Genomic DNA, 17,117 nt, shown 5'->3' on the forward strand with positions numbered 1-17,117 from the left:
ACAAACCCTAAACATGTATTATTTATATATTGTTATTTGCATAAAAACACTAACATTTATTATTTGTATATTGTTTACATATAAACACTAACATTTATTATTTATATTTTGTTATTTACATATAAACACAAACATTTATTATTTATACATTGTTACTTACGGATAAACACTGACATTTATTATTATTTATATATCGTTATTTACAGATAAAGACTGTCATTTATTATTTATATATTGTTATTTACAGATAAACACTGACATGCATTATTTATGTATTACTATTTATGGATAAATACTGACATGTATTATTATTTATATATTGTTATTTACAGATAAATACTGTCTTTTATTATTTGTATAATGTTATTTACAGATAAACACTGACATGCATTATTCATGTATTATTATTTATGGATACATTTCTGACATTTATTATTTATATATTGTTATTTACAAATAAACACTGTCATTTATTATTTATATATTGTTATTTACAGATAAACACTGACATGCATTATTTATGTATTGTTATTTGTGGTTAAATACTGACATTTATTATTATTTATATTTTGTTATTTACAGATAAACACTGTCATTTATTATTATTATATTGTTATTTACAGATAAACACTGACATGCATTATTTATCCATCCATCCATCCATCCATTTTCTACTGCTTATTCCCTTTTGGGGTCGCGGGGGGCGCTGGCGCCTATCTCAGCTACAATTGGGCGGAAGGCGGTGTACACCCTGGACAAGTCGCCAGCTCATCGCAGGGCCAACACAGATAGACAGACAACATTCACACTCACATTCACACACTAGGGCCAATTTAGTGTTGCCAATCAACCTATCCCCAGGTGCATGTCTTTGGAGGTGGGAGGAAGCCGGAGTACCCGGAGGGAACCCACGCATTCACGGGGAGAACATGCAAACTCCACTGTATTATTATTTTTGGAGACATTTCTGACATTTATCATTATTTATATATTGTTATTTACAGATAAACACTGACATTTATTATTTATATATTGTTATTAGCAGCTGCAATGGACCAAAATAAATCACCTGCCCCCTCATGAATTCATCATTTACTGAAAGGATCACTTTAAGACTTTTTATGAACAATTTGGTACACTTTATTTTTCAAATCATATTGTTTTGTGTATTATTGCTTTGTATTTCATTGACTTACTACTTAGTAAAATAACTGTGACCTAATAGTGTCTGTATATTTACATTGTGTCATTGTGGAAATATTGTAAACCAGTCCTCCAAACGCCAGCAGCCTGATTAACCTAAAGTTCCAGGACCCTAGTTGCAGGGCCTCTTGTGTCAGCATTTCTGTGATGGTTGGTTAGCCAGTCGACACAATGAGAGGGATGCACATGTCCAACCACACCTTCAGCTTCAATTTAGCGTAGTAATGACAGTTGAAAGCCGTTTTGATGATTTAAGGTTCACACCCAATTTGGTTCTCCCCTATACGTCATGCCGACTCAGCATTTACAACAAATGACCTACTTTTTGGTTGATCTCCTGCAGTTGACTTTCCCGCCCAGCCGTATCAGACTCATACGTGACGCAGACCGCCATATTTACAGCAAGAAAGATGTGCGTGTATGATGAAGGAGCGCGCCTGGATGCTTGCCGCCTACGTGCTCATCCATGTTGCCCAAAATAGGAGCTGATTTGCATGATACCAGGCGCCTTTGAAAATACAGCAAAAGTAAAAACGTGAAGCCGCATTAGTGCGACAGCGTTCAAAGGTGTGATGTTCATGCGCGTACAGTAGACCTGGGCTTTCTCTCTGGGAGAAATCTAACTGGTAAACACATTCCTCGCAGGGCAAGTAAGTTAGGCGGGAACTTGCTGAATAAATAAAACACAATTTTAGACGAATAGTACAACTTTAATGAAAGTATATTAATCAGAAACCCAGATTCTAGAGAGTGAATCTTTGTGCACCTGACAGTTCAATCCGATTCCAATTCTTGGGGGCGAAGATTCAATTCAGAATTGATTCTCCTTTCAATATGATTCTCGCAATGTATTGTTTGGTATAATAATTATAGTGGAGCCTTTTTTTTCAAAACAGGTTACAGGTTGGACAGGTGCCTTCTAGTTGCACGGAAGTGACCTAAAAACTTATATGTATGTATATATATATGTATATATATATATATATATATATATATATATATACACACACATATAAATACACATATAAATACACATATATATATACACACATAATATAATACAAACATGGTAATAAAAGATGCAACCTATGCTTAAAAGAGAAACTGTTTATTATATACCACCCAGACCTGTCATCCCTCAACAAGCGCAGTGAAATTGTATCAGCATGCTGTCACAGACGGAGACACCTCCTAGGCAACACATGAGCGGTCTAGCTCCATCCTCTCTTGCCGATTGTATTGTACCATATGTCCCGGCAAGAAATCTGCGTTCAAAAGACTCCGGCTTATTAGTGATTCCTAGAGCCCAAAAAAAGGCTGCGGGCTATAGAGCGTTTTCCGTTCGGGCTCCAGTACTCTGGAATGCCCTCCCGGTAACAGTTCGAGATGCTACCTCAGTAGAAGCATTTAAGTCTCACCTTAAAACTCATCTGTATACTCTAGCCTTTAACTAGACCTCATTTTTAGACCAGTTGATCTTCTTTTCTTTTTTCTCCTATGTCCCCCCCTCCCTTGTGGAGGGGGTCTGGTCCGATGACCATGGATGAAGTACTGGCTGTCCAGAGTCGAGACCCAGGATGGACCGCTCATCAGGACGCAGGATGGATCGCTCGCCTGTGTATCAGTTGGGGACATCTCTACGCTGCTGATCCGCCTCTGCTTGAGATGGTTTCCTGTGGACGGGACTCTCGCTGCTGTCTTGGGTCCGCTTTGAACTGAACTCTCGCGGCTGTGTTGGAGCCACTATGGATTGAACTTTCACAGTATCATGTTAGACCCGCTCGACATCCATTGCTTTCGGTCCCCTAGAGGGGGGGTTTGCCCACATCTGAGGTCCTCTCCAAGGTTTCTCATAGTCAGCATTGTCACTGGCGTCCCACTGGATGTGAATTCTCCCTGCCCACTGGGTGTGAGTTTCCCTTGCCCTTTTGTGGGTTCTTCCGAGGATGTCGTAGTCGTAATGATTTGTGCAGTCCTTTAAGACATTTGTGATTTGGGGCTATATAAATAAACATTGATTGATTGATTGAATCACCACGCCTCTACGCCTGCCTGTACCTACCCGTTCTGTGCCCTATATAAACCATGGTATGTGAATGCTTCCATTAAAGGCCTACTGAACTGAGATTTAAACGGGGATAGCAGGTCCATTCTATGTGTCATAATTGACCATTTGGCGATATTGCCATATTTTTACTGAAAGGATTTAGTAAAGAACATCCACGATAAAGTTTGCAACTTTAGGTGCTTAGAGAAAAGCCCTGCCTCTACCGGAAGTCGCAGATGATGACATCACAAGTGTGGGGGCTCCACACATATTCAAATTGATTTTAATGGGAGCCTCCAACAAAAAGTGCTATTCGGACCGAGAAAACGACAATATCCCCATTCATTTCTGCGAGGATGAAAGATTCGTATTTGAGGATATTGATAGCGATGGACTAGAAAAAAAAAAAAAAAAAGGTAAAAAAAAAAATACGCGATTGCATTGGGACGGATTTTGATGTTTTTAGACACATTTACTAGGATAATTCTGGGAAATCCCTTATCTTTCTATTGTGTTGCTAGTGTTTTAGTGAGTTTAATAGTACCTGATAGTCGGAGCATACTTGCCAACCCTCCCGGATTTTCCGGGAGACCACCTAAATTCTGCGCCTCTCCCGAAAATCTCCCGGGACAAATTTTCTCCCCAACATTGTGTCAGACCTGACTCAATGTTGTGACCCTCTTAAACAGGACAATACGGCCATCTACTGTACATAGAATAGAATGTAAATATATTCTACATTTGTTCTGAAGCCCACAGTAAAGAGACGTAACTTCATCAAGTCGCCTGGTTATTGACTCCAACCCAATATTTTACACCGTCGACGAGCAAAATTAAGAAATATGCTTGCAAGTTCCAGAACGATTGGAAACAAGAATTTCAGTTTATCCAGGAGAGTTCGAAGGGGAAGAGGTATGTTGCCTGTAAATTTTGTAGAACAGACTCCTCCATTGAACACGGCGGCCGAACGGATATACTCAGTCATGAACGGTCAGCGAAGCACAAAGCGTCCGCAGCGCAGCATCGTTCACAACCCAGTATTATGGGCCACCTCGCAAAATGGAGACCTGATGGTGTATCTTATGCTGAGACAAAGATGGCTATGCTGACAGCTGGAAGCAACATCCCGTTCTCATTTGCGGATGTCTACAACAAATCCGTGAAGGATATGTTCCGGGATTCGGAGATCGCTCGCCAATACGCAAATGGCAGAACAAAGGTTATTCAAATAGTGAAAGGTAAGTGTTGTTGTTGTTTTTTTTTTAGTAACCAGCAAGCACAGTACAGTTAGTAGAACGACTGTTTTTTTTATTACAACTATTTATTTTATTTATATATATAATAAAATAAATATATATAGCTAGAATTCAGTGAAAGTCAAGTATTTCATATATATATATATATATATATATATATATATATATATATATATATATATATATATATATATATATATATATATATATATAATACTCGAGTTGGTGAATTATACGCCACCCCTCTTAAACATTTGGCTCAGGCATTTGTTGACAAAGTGGAGACCCTCGCCCCGTCCTTGTTTGTGAATGACTGAGTATTTCATGAAAGCTGCTTTTACACCCAAGCAAAGCACCCACCTGTTCCCAATTAATGCCTGTTCTTTGATGAGCATTCCTCAACGTTCTCAGTTTTTTTTTTGCCACTCGTGCCAGCTTTTTTTGAAACATGTTGCAGGCATCCAATTCCAAATGAGCTAATATTTGCAAGAAATAACAACGTTTCTCAGTGTGAACATGAAATATCTTGTCTTTGCGGGTCTATTCAATTGAATATAAGTTGAAAAGGATTTGCAAATCAATGTATTCTCTTTTTATTTACACAATTTGACAACTTCACTGCATATATATATATATAAAACCCTGTTTTTCATGACAAAATATGCAGTATTTTCACCAAAAATATTTTCAAAGTAGAATATTTGATGTCAAATAATTGGAGCCTTAAATTGGTTAATAATTCATAAAATAAATATTGATTTTTTTGGGGGGGGGAGCAGTAACAGTTCTAAAAAAATCCACAAAAAATAAAAAAATGTAATCATACATATATATGATATATGCATTATTTTCACCAAAAATATTTTCAAAGTTGAATATTTGATATGAATAATTGGATCCTTTCCATTAGGCCCTTTCATTAATTCATGACAACATTGATTTTAATTTAATATAGCCTCCAGCGACTCCCTGTGACCCCAAAAGGGACAAGCGGTAGAAATGGATGGATGGAGAAATTTTTGATGAGTGAAAGTAAAAAAAACAAAAACAAAAAACTAAAACCTTTGGGGAGCCACACTAGTAAAAGTGTTTAAAATAAGTCATATATATTTTTTATTGACTTTCAGTGCTTAAGTCTCTAGATCATCTTCAGAACTATCCCACAATTAAGTTTGATTATTTTCTCCTTTTCATTTTATGCCTTTTTGTTAAGGATTTTTTTTTTAATGACAAACACACACAATATGCAATATTTCCCCTAACAAATATTTCAAAGTGGAATATTGTATGTATGTATATATGTATATTAAATCGAAAAATAATGAATCGTTTTGGAATTGAGATGAAGAAAAACCGCGCGATTTGGATGTAAATCGATTCTTTTGCGCAGCCCTACTTAATAATAATAGTCAAACATGTTGTCTTATTTTTACATCCACTGAAAAGCAATCATCTCATCCTCCTTAGCAACTATCAGTCAAATCTGAAGCAACATGTCCTGCGTTCCATTTATCTGCAAGCAGGACGTCTCCCAAACAGGATTAGAATTGACCCGCTGGAAAATGAAACTGTTACACACTGATTCCAATTGGAGAACATGTAAATACACACGTGCACACGTGTATGGACATGACATCATAGCCGCTATCTCACACAAGGAACTCATTCTGTTTTTTTTTTTCATTTTAGAAACAAAAAGATAACTGTTTGTAAATTTTTGTCAATGACACAAACGGCTTCGGTAGAACCATATTATTTTTATTTGATATATTTTTTTGTCAGGGTATTGTTGATTGTTCTCCTAAAGTAGACATACACACCTACATCATATATAGTATGGGCAAAATAATAATTAAGATTATTTTTAATAATATTGAAATCAGGCATATTAATGATGATTGATCATCATGTTAGGTAAAACAGTGTAATACCATCATGTCATTTGTAATGTCTAATAAAAAAGGCTATAGATCAACGTTATGAACTTATTCAAAGACAAATATTTGTGTTTTTGTTCATTAATAGTATCCACGTGTTAGCTTTTTCTCAGCACATGATGTATTCATCTCTATTTTTACATTTTCATAGAGCAGGGGTAGGGAACCTATGGCTCTAGAGCCAGATGTGGCTCTTTTGATGACTGCATCCGGCTCTCGGATAAATCTGAGCAAACACTGCTTAAATAAATAAGTAATGACTAATTCCACTTGTAATCAAAGTGTTAAAAATAACGTTCAAAATATTAAACATGCTCACGCATTTGAATCCATCCATCCTTTTTTCTACCGCACTTTATTTATTATTTTAGCTTTCACTGTTATGCTGATGACACCCAACTCTACATGCCCCTAAAGCTGACCAACACGCCGGACTGTAGTCAGTTGGAAGCGTGTCTTAATGAAATTAAACAATGGATGTCCGCTAACTTTTTGCAACTTAATGCCAAAAAAACGGAAATGCTGATTATCGGTCCTGCTAGACACCGACCTCTATTTAATGATACAACTTTAACATTTGACAACCAAATAATAAAACAAGGTGACTCTGTAAAAAATCTGGGTATTATCTTCGACCCAACTCTCTCCTTTGAGTCACACATTAAAAGCGTTACTAAAACGGCCTTCTTTCATCTCCGTAATATCGCTAAAATTTGCTCCATTTTGTCCACTAAAGACGCTGAGATCATTATCCATGCGTTTGTTACGTCTCGTCTCAATTACTGTAACGTATTATTTTCGGGTCTCCCCATGTCTAGCATTAAAAGATTACAGTTGGTACAAAATGCGGCTGCTAGACTTTTGACAAGAACAAGAAAGTTTGATCACATTACGCCTGTACTGTATATACCTTTATATACATATATACATACATATATACCTATACTGTATATACCTTTATATACATATATACATACATATATACCTATACTGGCTCACCTGCACTGGCTTCCTGTGCACTTAAGATGTGACTTTAAGGTTTTACTACTTACGTATAAAATACTACATGGTCTAGCTCCATCCTATCTTGCCGATTGTATTGTACCATATGTCCCGGCAAGAAATCTGCGTTCAAAAGACTCCGGGTTATTAGTGATTCCTAGAGCCCAAAAAAAGTCTGCGGGCTATAGAGCGTTTTCCGTTCGGGCTCCAGTACTCTGGAATGCCCTCCCGATAACAGTTCGAGATGCTACCTCAGTAGAAGCATTTAAGTCTCACCTTAAAACTCACCTGTATACTCTAGCCTTTAAATAGACCTCCTTTTTAGACCAGTTGATCTGCCGCTTCTTTTCTTTTTTCTCCTATGTCCCCCCCTAAATTGTGGAGGGGGTCCGGTCCGATGACCATGGATGAAGTACTGGCTGTCCAGAATCGAGACCCAGGATGGACCGCTCGTCGGGACCCAGGATGGACCGCTCGCCTGTATCGGTTGGGGACATCTCTACGCTGCTGATCCGCCTCCGCTTGAGATGGTCTCCTGTGGACGGGACTCTCGCTGCTGTCTTGGATCCGCTTGAACTGAACTCTCGCGGCTGTGTTGGAGCCACTATGGATTGAACTTTCACAGTATCATGTTAGACCCGCTCGACATCCATTGCTTTCGGTCCCCTAGAGGGGGGGGGGTTGCCCACATCTGAGGTCCTCTCCAAGGTTTCTCATAATCAGCATTGTCACTGGCGTCACACTGGATGTGAATTCTCCCTGCCCACTGGGTGTGAGTTTTCCTTGCCCTTTTGTGGGTTCTTCCGAGGATGTTGTAGTCGTAATGATTTGTGCAGTCCTTTGAGACATTTGTGATTTGGGGCTATATAAATAAACATTGATTGATTGATTTTTTTTTTAGGGCTTGCCATCCTGTGGGTTCTTCTTCAGACCACCAAGCACCGACATGAAAGCCTGTTTCAGGGTTAATATATTTTTTTATTTTTCAATAAGTCTCTCAGTTGCTTTCTTTTTCTCTTTCGTTCTCGCTCGCACTCTGGCTCCAGCTCCAACCCTGTCTCTCCTCCCGTCTGCTGCTTATGACAGAGCGACAGGTTATTAGATAACAAGGCCCAGGTGGGTTGTCTACGCACCTGTCGCTAATTTCGAGTCCGGTGCTGGCACACCCTGCTTCGCTGCAGGCCCACAGGCCACGCCCCCTCCACAGTTAGCTTCAGATTATCAATGTTATTACAAAGAATAAGAGACCTATTATACTCTAGTAATGTTGGTCTTACTTAAAAATGCACACATTTAGGTGTGTTCAGTGTTGAAAAAAAATGATATGGCTCTTACGGAAATACATTTTAAAATATTCGGATTCTTGGCTCTCTCTGCCAAAAAGGTTCCCGACCCCTGTCATAGAGCGAGATTTTTTTTTTTTAAAGTTAAAAAGTTAAACACCGGGCTGAAATAAAGTATGTTCCAGTCCTAAATACCCAGTGTATTATTTATACAATAACACTTCATGGTGGCAGCGGTGGGATAAAGAGATCACCCACGGAGCAGAACGGGAAGGGGAGTTGTCCGAGGGTAATTCCGTCGTCGCCCCGCACTACACGTGAGGAGCCGAGCTAACTGATAGCAGCGGTCTGCACGTCGGGAGCAACCCAAATGAGAGTGCGCTATAGCTACACAGCTACCTACCATGAACTGGACCAGCAAGAGTGAGCAGCGTGTGTTTATTTTTTCCTCTCGCTTGCACTTTTAACATGGAGGATTACATATCTAAAATAAAACAGTTTTCTAAACTGGACTTCCAATCGAAGCAGGAGGTAATAAAGGAAGATCTCCATCCAGACAGAGAGACTTTTAAAACTGAAGAAAGATAAGGAAGACTTCTATAAACAAGTTATCGATGCTTTTGATCAGAAGGAGCTGCACATGGACTTCATTTATAAGTAAAGGTAAGACCATAATAAAGTTTTTTTTAATTAAATGTGCTTTTCATGATGGTATCCTTACATCACACTCAAATTTTTAAGCACAGGCCTAAATTTACTGCATGCCTTTGGTAAGTGCCGGAGTTAGAAGAGGTTTTAAATGCCTACTGAAATGAGATTTTCTTATTTAAACGGGGATAGCAGGTCCATTCTATGTGTCATACTTGATCATATCAAGATATTGCCATATTTTTGCTGAAAGGATTTAGTAGAGAACATCTACGATAAAGTTTGCAACTTTTGGTCGCTAATAAAAAAGCCTTGCCTGTACCGGAAGTAGCAGACGATGTGCGCGTGACGTCACGGGTTGTGGAGCTCCTCACATCTGAACATTGTTTACAATCATGGCCACCAGCCGCGAGAGCGATTCGGACCGAGAAAGCGACGATTTCCCCATTAATTTGAGCGAAGATGAAAGATTCGTGGATGAGGAAAGTGAGAGTGAAGGACTACAAAAAAAAAAAAGGCGAAGGCAGTGGGAGCCATTCAGATGTTATTAGACACATTTACTAGGATAATTCTGGAAAATCCCTTATCTGCTTATTGTGTTACTAGTGTTTTAGTGAGAATATATGGTACCTGAAAGTCGGAGGGGTGTGACTCCATTAATTTGAGCGAAGGTGAAAGATTCGTGGATGAGGAAAGTGAGAGTGAAGGACTACAAATAAAAAGGCGAAGGCAATGGGAGCGATTCAGATGTTATTAGACACATTTACTAGGATAATTCTGGAAAATCTCTTATCTGCTTATTGTGTTACTAGTGTTTTAGTGAGATTATATGGTACCTAAAAGTCAGAGGGGTGTGGCCACGGGTGTGGTGACCGCCAGTGTCCCCGGTGGGAAGAGGCAAGAGAGTCCGCAGCTGCAGGAGGACGCAAGCTCCGCTCATGTCTACAGTAAGAGCCGACTTATTACCACAATTTTCTCACCGAAACCTGCCGGTTGACATGTGGTCGGAAACCATGTTTGCTTGACCTCTCTGTTCCATAGTAAAGCTTTACCTTCGGGCTGTTTTTGGGTTGCTAAAGGCAGCTGCAATACACCGCTTCCCACCTACATCTTTCTTCTTTGACGTCTCCATTATTAATTGAAGAAATTGCAAAAGATTCAGCAACACAGATGTCCAGAATACTGTGTAATTATGCGATTAAAGCAGACTACTTATAGTTTGGATCGGGCTGGAAAAAAATGTCCGCTACAACCGGAGAAGTCACGCACACGCGTCATCATACCGACGTTTTCAACAGGATAATTCACGCGAAATTTAAAATTGCAATTTAGTAAACTAAAAAGGCCGTATTGGCATGTGTGGCAATGTTAATATTTCATCATTGATATATAAACTATCTGACTGCGTGGTGGGTAGTAGTGGCTTTCAGTAGGCCTTTAAAATAATTAGCGCATGCTTGCCTTTACCGCATGCCTTTGGTAAACACCGCAGTGAGAAGAGATTTGAAATTAATTAGCGTCCTGGCGGCAATCCTAGGAAATACGGTATTATAGAGATTTATATTTTTTCTTTGCATTCAGAGCAGCCATCTTTGAAGCCAACTCGGGCTTTCCGAGTCGGAAACCTGACCTCGAGGGGCGTTCCAGTTGAAATTCCCACTCGCAACTCCCAAAAAATTGTGGGATATTCTGAAGATTATCTAGAGACTTAAGCACTGAAAGTCAATAAAAAACATATATGACTTATTTTAAACACTTTTACTAGTGTGGCTCCCCAAAGGTTTTAGTTTTTTTTTTTTTAACTTTCACTGCTCAAAAATGAATGAATCCATCCATCCATCCATTTTCTACCGCTTGTCCCTTTTGGGGTCACAGGGAGTCGCTGGAGGCTATATTAAATCAAAATCAATGTTATCATGAATTAATGAAAGGATCCAATTATTCACATCAAATATTCTACTTTGAAAATATATTTTTGGTGAAAATATTGCATATTTTATATATATATATATATAGGGTTTGGTACTCGCGGGGTGTATAACATAGTCAGGGGTCTCATGGATGCAAAGGATTCTGGGTATTTGTTGTGTTGCGTTTATGTTGTGTTAATGTGAGGATTTTCTTCCGAAATGTGTCCGTCATTCTTCTTTTGTGTGGGTTCACAATGTGGCGCATATTAGTAGGAGTGTTAAAGTTGTTTATATCACAACCGTCAGTGTACTCTGTGTTACCCAGTGTGCCTTGCAATCTCATACATGTGCCGATACAAGCAGCGAAATGCATGTGTCCGGTCGGCACGCAGATAGCATTCCGTGAATGGCGGGCGCGATGACGTTCAAGAGGACGTTAAGAGTCCTCTTAAACGTCCTGTGGCACTCACCGAGGGTGGACGCTCCCCTTACCTCTTCCTTATCTCTCCTGCTTGCTTCTTTGTTTTGTCTTGTCTTAACTTTCTTGTCGCCTCTTTTTGCACTGCTCTCCAAATCTAAACATTGTAACTATTTAACTGGCCTCAACAAAATTGACAAGATTTTGGGTTTGGGGGAACCTGCTGTCGTGAGGAAGCGGTTGTTGATGGACCCACGACGGACTCTTGGGAGAAGAAGGAGGGCCACGTGCCTGGCGACCCTTTTCTGTCGGCGACGTGAAGCTATCCAACTATTCGAAATTATGACAACAGGACATCTGCTGATTGGAGTAAGCGTTGCTCTGGTTTGTCGACAAATTGTAAGTTGCTGGCAGTCTTCAAAGTACCCCAAAGCTGCCACAAATGGAGGATGCGGGAAGAACTGTGGATTACATCGGACTGTCTACCCCACAGTTTTTTTAGGACCAGTCATAGACAATTTAGAGTCAAAAGAAAATGTTATTTTCACTCGCATACAAATCATTTTAACTTGGAGTTTTTCCCTGGCTTCGAGACTCTCCCGAAGATCACTGCCTTTAAGACACAACAAACTCCCTTTTTTGTCTCTCATGGACACACACCTGTTGTTGTGAACTTTGGACTAGCGACGGCAAATACATCGAGGCCGCGGAACAGAGACACACTATGGGCTTATACACACACACACACACACACATCCACAAAAAAAATATACGCCACACATACACCCTCCTGTCCCCCAATCCAACTCCCTCGATGCAATCCCTTAGGGGTGATTAATGGATGGTCAGCGCCTGAGAGCTGCGACCTACCACCATGACCTTGAACTACCTTCCCTCTGTTGCTAGATATCTCGAGATGTATGTTTTAATATGTATATGTGCTTTGCTATGGAGTTTTTTTTCTCACTCCGAACTGGGCCCCCTTAGGAGCCCAGTCTGGATTGTATTTTTTTACTCATCCTTCCCCAGCGTTTACCTTTTTCCCTATCTTTTACGGGGCGCCTTATGGCGACCCATCAGCGTTTTTGTTCTGTAACCCTGTACACTGTTTGTTTGTCTAATCTTGAACAGGTTTGTGCTGAAAACAAAGTTTCGTTGTACTTGTTGCAATGACAATAAAGACCTACCTACCTGCCTACCTACCTAATATCATCACGGCACGCCCTTAATATTGTAGTCCGAGTGAAAATTGGAGAATGTTGACTCTGGGAGAGGCATTGAATTCCGGAATCTCCCCGCAACAATCTGGGGGATCGGCGATTGTGCAGCTGAGCCGCAAGCGGCTCCGGAGCCGCGGCTTGCCGACCCCTGATATATAAACTATCAGACTGCGTAGGCCTTTAAAATAATTAGCGCATGATTGCCTTTACCGCATGATTTTGGTAAACACCGGAGTGAGAAGAGATTTTAAATTAATTAGCGCCCCCCGGCGGCAATTCGAGGAAATACGGTATTATAGAGATTTATGTTTTTTCTTTGCATTCAGAGCAGCCATTTTTAAAGCCAACTCGGGCTTTCCGAGTCGGAAACCCGACCTCTAGGGGCGTTCCAGTTGAAATTCCGACTTGCAACTCAAAAATTCTGACGTCCGAGTACAAATGGAACGCACCAAAAGTCTTGAAGCCCTTTGAGGCCCTGGTAAATGAAGAGCTATAAATGGTAAATGGTAAATGGGTTATAGTTGTATAGCGCTTTTCTACCTTTTTAAGGAACTCAAAGCGCTTTGACACTATTTCCATATTCACCCATTCACACACTGATGGCGGGAGCTGCTATGCAAGGCGCTAACCATCCATCCATCCATCCATTTTCTACCGCTTATTCCCTTTCGGGGTCGCGGGGGCGCTGGCGCCTATCTCAGCTACAATCGGGCGGAAGGCAGGGTACACCTTGGACAAGTCGCCACCTCATCGCAGGGCCAACACAGATAGACAGACAACATTCACACTCACATTCACACACTAGGGCCAATTTAGTGTTGCCAATTAACCTATCCCCAGTTATACTTATTTGAAGAGTTAGTGCTGCAAGGGGTTCTGGGTATTTGTTCCGTTGTGTTGATGTTGCGTTACCATGCGGATGTTCTCCCAAAATGTGTTTTTACACGGCCACCCTCAGTGTGACCTGTATGGCTGTTGACCAAGTATGCGTTGCATTCACTAACGTGTGTTAGCAGAAGCTACATGCAACATGTCGCTGGGCCAACATGGTCCTGAGGACCCACAAGGGTCTTGGTCATAAAAAACCTTTTTAAGGAACTCAAAGCGCTTTGACACTATTTCCACATTCACCCATTCACACACTGATGGCGGGAGCTGCCATGCAAGGCGCTAACCAGTTATAGTTATTTGAAGAGTCAGTGCTGCAAGGGGTTCTGGGTATTTGTTCCGTTGTGTTGATGTTGCGTTACCATGCGGATGTTCTCCCAAAATGTGTTTTTACACGGCCACCCTCAGTGTGACCTGTATGGCTGTTGACCAAGTATGCATTGCATTCACTAACGTGTGTTAGCAGAAGCTACATACAACATGTCGCTGGGCCAACATGGTCCTGAGGACCCACAAGGGTCTTGGTCATAAAAAACCTTTTTAAGGAACTCAAAGCGCTTTGACACTATTTCCATATTCACCCATTCACACACTGATGGCGGGAGCTGCCATGCAAGGCGCTAACCAGTTATAGTTATTTGAAGAGTCAGTGCTGCAAGGGGTTCTGGGTATTTGTTCCGTTGTGTTGATGTTGCGTTACCATGCGGATGTTCTCCCAAAATGTGTTTTTACACGGCCACCCTCAGTGCGACCTGTATGGCTGTTGACCAAGTATGCGTTGCATTCACTAACGTGTGTTAGCAGAAGCTACATGCAACATGGTCCTGAGGACCCAGAAGGGTCTTGGTCATAAAAATGGTAAAAATAAGTCAACTTCAGATCTGTCGTTCTATTTATGCCCTTTTTGTTAATTAAAATCCCATTTTACAACTAAAACGTGATTGCTCTTCAGCTCTCGCTGGATCGGTTCGCAGCCGAGTGTGAAGCGGCCGGAATGAGAATCAGCACCTCCAAATCTGAGTCCATGGTTCTCTCCCGGAAAAGGGTGGAGTGCCATCTCCGGGTTGGGGAGGAGACCCTGCCCCAAGTGGAGGAGTTCAAGTACCTAGGAGTCTTGTTCACGAGTGAGGGAAGAGTGGATGGTGAGGTCGACAAGCGGCGTCTTCAGTAATGCGGACGTTGCACCGATCCGTTGTGGTGAAGAAGGAGCTGAGCCGGAAGGCAAAGCTCTCAATTTACCGGTCGATCTACGTTCCCATCCTCACCTATGGTCATGAGCTTTGGGTCATGACCGAAAGGATAAGATCACGGGTACAAGCGGCCCAAATGAGTTTCCAGGTCTCTCCCTTAGAGATAGGGTGAGAAGCTCTGCCATCCGGGAGGAACTCAAAGTAAAGCCGCTGCTCCTCCGCATGGAGAGGAGCCAGATGAGGTGCCCTAAACACCTCCCTAGGGAGGTGTTTAGGGCACGTCCAACCGGTAGGAGGCCACGGGGAAGACCCAGGACACGTTGGGAAGACTATGTCTCCCGGCTGGCCTGGGAAGGCCTCGGGATCCCCCGGGAAGAGCTAGACGAAGTGGCTGGGGAGAGGGAAGTCTGGGCTTCCCTGCTTAGGCTGCTGCCCCCGCGACCCGACCTCGGATAAGCGGAAGAAGATGGATGGAACGTGATTGATTGCTGGCAGGGCAGATAGGACGGTACACTACACCGATCGCCATGACACTCTTTGTTAGCGTATTAAGAACAAACTGTTTACAAAGAATTGAGTTTGCCCAACAAAATGAGAAGCCTAACCCGGGACAATTGGTGCAGTTTTTGTGTAAGGGTCAATAAGAGTCTGAAATGAAAGAAGTATTCAATAAAGCCCATTGTCTTGCTGAGATTGCATTGCTCTGCAACAAGCTGCTCATTAATCGCTGACAGCCAATTCATCACGGCTGCGACACAGGACTGCATCTATTGATCTTGTCCCAGCGCTTATTTTTCATCCCTAAATGACAGCCATTGCCAGATTTGACCAGCATGTTTAATGGACGGCAAAGAAGCAATGACCCGGGTGTCAGTCTTACCACCGCCCCCCCGAACACCAAATAGCATCTTTACCATTTAGCCGGGAAAGGTTTAGACTGCCCTAAGAGCACGGCGGCGAAACAAGGAGCGCCGGTGCCCAGATGACCTTTTCTGTTTAAGGCTTAATCTCTGACAAATGCTGGCTTTAATTAGTTTGATGCCCCCCCCCCCCCCCCCCGCCTGGATCGCACGGCCCACCCGGCCCCCCCCCCGTCGCCCGCGTTCCTCAATCACACATCAGTGAGATCGGGGGATGATTAAGGAGCACGGCGTAGCCGGAGGTGAAACAAAACACGGGAATTGAACGTGAAATACCACCAGGCAAATTGAAATGTGCCAATTTGACCCAAGTTCCTGGAGTTTTTTTTACTAACCCCGTTTCCATTTGAGTTGGGAAATTGTGTTAGATGTAAATATAAACGGAATACATCCATCCATTTTCTACCGCTTATTCCCTTTTGCAAAAAATAACGTTTCTCGGTGTGAACATGAAATATCTTGTCTTTGCGGGTCCATTCAATTGAATATAAGTTGAAAAGGATTTGCAAATCAATGTATTCTGTTTTTATTTACACAATTTGACAACTTCACTGCATATATATATATATATACAAGAACAAGAAAGTTTGATCACATTACGCCTGTACTGTATATACATTATATACATACATATATACCTGTACTGGCTCACCTGCACTGGCTTCCTGTGCACTTAAGATGTGATTTTAAGGTTTTACTACTTACGTATAAAATACTACACGGTCTAGCTCCATCCTATCTTGCCGATTGTATTGTACCATATGTCCCGGCAAGAAATCTGCGTTCAAAGGACTCCGGCTTATTAGTGATTCCCAAAGCCCAAAAAAAGTCTGCGGGCTATAGAGCGTTTTCATTTCGGGCTCCAGTACTCTGGAATGCCCTCCCGGTAACAGTTCGAGATGCTACCTCAGTAGAAGCATTTAAGTCTCACCTTAAAACTCATTTGTATGCTCTAGCATTTAAATAGACTCCCTTTTTAGACCAGTTGATCTGCCGTTTCTTTTCTTTTTCTTCTATGTCCCACTCTCCCTTGTGGAGGGGGTCCGGTCCGATCCGGTGGCCATGTACTGCTTGCCTGTGTATCTGCTGGGGACATCTCTGCGCTGCTGATCCGCCTCCGCTTGGGATGGTTTCCTGCTGGCTCCGCTGTGAACGGGACTCTCGCTGCTGTGTTGGATCCGCTTTGGACTGGACT

The sequence above is a fragment of the Nerophis ophidion genome, linkage group LG25 (assembly GCF_033978795.1).
Source record: "Nerophis ophidion isolate RoL-2023_Sa linkage group LG25, RoL_Noph_v1.0, whole genome shotgun sequence".
Classification (NCBI taxonomy): Eukaryota; Metazoa; Chordata; class Actinopteri; order Syngnathiformes; family Syngnathidae; genus Nerophis; species Nerophis ophidion.